General features: G+C 39.7%; 1 protein-coding gene across 1 annotated transcript in view; it reads right to left on the minus strand.

Annotated features, from left to right (window-relative positions):
- kcnq5a (potassium voltage-gated channel, KQT-like subfamily, member 5a) overlaps window positions 1-4,382 on the minus strand; it is a 97,425-nt gene that overhangs the window by 91,676 nt on the left and 1,367 nt on the right. The gene's annotated exons all lie outside the window — the stretch shown is intronic.

Consider the following 4,382-nt stretch of genomic DNA (forward strand, 5'->3'; position numbering starts at 1 on the left):
ATGCAGGGCCAGCTGACCCAGTATAATAGCATCACAGACTTCATGCACAATTAATCTGTGTCGGTTTAAAGGATAAACTGGACTTTGAGGTTTGTATCATTTAGAGAATCAAATTTGTTGTATCCCATTCTTTGGAAAATCACCAAGACTGTGCGAATTCGGATGTCCTAAATGTCAAACCAGGTCCGACAAAGAGTAAGCAAATTCAAAGTCAGGCCAGATAACGGGCCCTGGGCTTCGATGCCGACTGAATCACAACTCTCCTCATTACATTACGTCACATTTCTTCCTGTAACTTATTTAAGACACCAAACAAGCAGACATCTGTGTATTACATCATGGTAACTCATTTGCTGACCATACAGAGTGGTGTTGATATCACACTCTTACCACCACTGGTTCACGCAACATCCAAAAACGGCACACAAATACACACATAATTAATGGACAACCAAGTGAGCTATATATGCTTCAACATGCAAATCCAACGAATGTTGACAACAGATTAGAATTCGGTTGGAAAACATTACTTTCATAGCACACACAAAACACCAACACTAACACACCCGGCGTGCCACAAGTAATTCACCACTACGTTCCGTTTGGCGAGACCAGAGGAATTACGGTCCTCTGAGTATAGAAACATAATGCAAGACTGTGGGCTGGAACCAATTTCAGCAAATGTGCATTAGCCAACACACGCCATCTCATTAAGAGAATTGAATCTTAATGCCAGCCCCAGTGTTTTTCAGACACTAATTTTGGCAAAGGCAAGCCCAGATGCTTATCAGTGTCTTGCATTCATACTGGCACGCCATCAGCAGACATAGCAGCACATCAGGGATCTATAGAGAGTATACAGAGTGGGTATACATTGCGTAAATTTCAACAAATCTACACACATAAACACGAACATAGCACTATCAAGCTTCTTTTCTGACACGTTTGATCCACACAACAAACAACACACCAGCAGCATCTGTCTTCAACATAACAGCGTATCTTAATTAAACGATCAAAGAAAACTGTGCTTTTATAACATCATTGGTACTTTATTTGTGGATGTCTGTGTTTGTTCATCTCGTACCCACTGTGCTGATTGTGGTCTGTGTGTAGCACCGTGCTGTGCACGCCACGTGTATTTGTGGCCGTAGTGTAATTGTTGAATGACATTGAATGTGTGTGTTTTAAAGTGCTATAAGAGCCTTATCCTGTCCTAATCAGTTCTCCATTCCCTTATATTCTGCATCTTTAAGTTCTGCCTCTTAGTCTGAATATATGTAATACTATTACTATGTACTACCTATGGTTTCCAACCCCTCTCCACCTTGCATTAAATGCCACCACATGAGAGAGAGATATTCCATTTAACTTAAATAACATCTGACCACACTGAACTAACTGTAACACTCTGAATAGTGCGATGCCACTGGGAGCAGCCACTATAACAGCAAGTATAATGTCACATTTACCAATTTATTGATTGATATTGCCCATGGTGACCGCTGGTAGTTTTTCATTACTTGTAATTTGCAGTCTGGATGGACTCAAAACTATCCACAAAAAGAAGTTATGAAGCATAAGTGATGTGCTTCACTACATTACCAATTTAAAATCTAAAATTTTATCAAAGTTTTGTACAACAGCCTTACATGATGAAAATAATTTAAGCTGAATCCAGTAAACCGATCTAGTGAGTTTTCATATATAGATAGTAAACAAATGACAAACACCATATACCAAGGTAGAAAACCTCCACACAGAAATTCAGAATGGTGGTCAGATCAGTAACAACCATCTTAGAGCTTTGGAAGAACTCAATTCTCACCTTTTAAACCACATGAAACTGAATGATTCCTTTTAATGTTGATAATGTGTTTACGTATTACTGTTTATTCCCACTGAGGAGATCAACCACCCAGCTCTTATGCAGTGAGGTTTGACTGGGTTTTCAGCTCATTTCAGCTCAAAAAGCCTGGTGAGAGAGAGAAAAAGCTAAACATAAGTCAAGGACACCTACAGGTTTTTCAAGTTGTAAGATACCATTGACCAAAAAGTGTTTACCGTTTATTTTTGAAGATTGTTTTTGGCATAATGACATATGACAGGTCAAGGCCTTAGAACGACATACACAGGAACACACATAAAAATGGGTAGTGTCCAAGGCCCCAAGTGCCAGAACAATTGGAAAATCATTGGAAAGTATGCAAACGTAAGTGCAACATATTTTTCTGTGATCAGCAACGCAATCTGCACTCAAATAAAAGTAGCTCCATTATCTGTAAATCAACAAGTCTAAAGTCTAAGTCTAGACCAAAAGGGCCGCAGCATAACAAAGTGTCCCTGGCCTACAAATCAAGATGCCTAACATCAAGTCAATTTTTGGGGGTAATAGATAAATTAAATCTATCAAAACAAGTTTCCAATAGAATCCACCATGTTTAACCGCCATTTTTCTACAGTAGCCCGGAAGGGACAAACCAAACACTGGCTCAAGATAGGGGTGTTCAGGTTTTTTGTGTGTTTTACCGTAGTTTCACCTTGGAAGGGCAAGGAGTTGCGATCTACACCGCAAGATGACACTTAATTCTATATACTGGACCTTTAACTTGTAAATAGGGAGAACTAATACAAAGTCAAGATCAATTAGAACACGAACTAAGATACTATATCAAGTATGCTGTGTACACACACAGGCAGTGTCTGGATATTTGCAGAGTAAACATCACATTGTAAAATACTATGTATGTACAATAAACGGAAATACTGCTATGGGTACAAAATCCACATCTCCAATTTCCACGTTAATCCTGGAAATTTCTGCATCACAGCACAAAAAAAAACAGATTCTACTGGCCCTCAAAGTCAGATTATTTCGCTAATCTCACCGAGATTTCTTTGTCTCACTTAAACAGTTTGTTTAAGACTGTGGTCGTGAGCAGATGTAACAACTTAACCCCTGCGACCTCAGCTATCCCGCCTGAGCAAATAAAACGTCAACATCCGGCTTCACAGTCCCTCCTCTGACAGCTCCACTTCCTCCTTCTCACAGAGCTCTTCGTCCAACAAGACTGTTGGAACGGGAAGGGATGTGGTGTTTCATCACCCCAACCATGCTGCAGTGGTGGGCGTGCTGGTGTATGTGTGTGAAAGACAAACATATGCATAGATTCATGCATCTGTCTGTATATATGCTGTATATGCATAGATAGATCCAGTAAGAGAAAAAGACGCAAAGTATGTATTCTGTTGGAATAACCACATCTGTGTTGATGCAGAGCCCGCTCTTCCGTGAAACACCAACTCCCTGTGTAATAATCTGCCACATGTTCATATAAATAAATGTAATCTAAAAACAAAGACTCTAAACACTCAGTGTCTGACAGCTTTTTCCTCTGAAATATCCTCAGCCACACGGGATATGATGCGTTTTACATTGCCAGGTGTTTCAAATAAACAGAAAGAGAACTAGTTAACACGAACATCGACTGCTTCAACGGGTGAGCATACGCAGAAAAGAGCGCCACTTACAGAAATCCCTAACTTAAGTCACAGAACTCACCTGTCAATCAAACAATAGTCTGCATTGTTTGATTGACAGATGTTTTTTTGTACATAATGTGCAGCAGAGAAAGAGCACAAAAGCAACAACCCACAAAGGGCTCTTGTGGATCACCAGTTCATACCAACGATCAATCAACTATCTCTAAAGATGACCACAACCAAGAAAACAACTGTTGTTGATTAATACCATTTACTGTAAGTGTGTGTGTCATGTTGAAAAGCATCCTTGAGACACAAACAGCATCAGGCAATACAACAACAAATCCTATTAGTTCAGACAGACACAAACCAGGAAAGCTCAGCCTGAATGTTAGCAATAATCTCCAAATTGGTTAATTGAAACTGCATGAGGAAAGAGGAAACTGGATGTTGTTTTTTCGAAAAGAGAATTAAGATCAGAAATTCTGGCCATGAAGGAGCTATTTCACACCAGAAAAACCGAGCTATGGTCAGCTGAAGGCTGTTTTGAATTTAAGAAATGAAACATGTCAGCTTTAAAAGCGTCCCCCCAGGACTTTTCCCAGACCCACTCTCTGTCCAAACTGGTGATTCCAAACTCAAAATCAGCACGGGAGGAGCAGTTAATATTACATTCACCCTTTTCAGCTGACAGCTTGCTGACCTTCTCTAAAAGTCCCAAATCTGTTGGAGCTTCCAGTGTTACGTAAAGATTAGGAAGAAAATGGGGATATTATACTACTTAGTCTGATTTATTGATTCTAAATGCAGTTTTTGCAATTAGGTGTGCAATATCACTTGAGTGTGTATTGGAAATTCAAATTTCAAAACCTTCACATACCAGCACACACACACACACA

The sequence above is a fragment of the Morone saxatilis genome, unplaced genomic scaffold (assembly GCF_004916995.1).
Source record: "Morone saxatilis isolate NCDOM2014 unplaced genomic scaffold, NCSU_SB_2.0 Contig19, whole genome shotgun sequence".
In the NCBI taxonomy this organism is placed as follows: Eukaryota; Metazoa; Chordata; class Actinopteri; family Moronidae; genus Morone; species Morone saxatilis.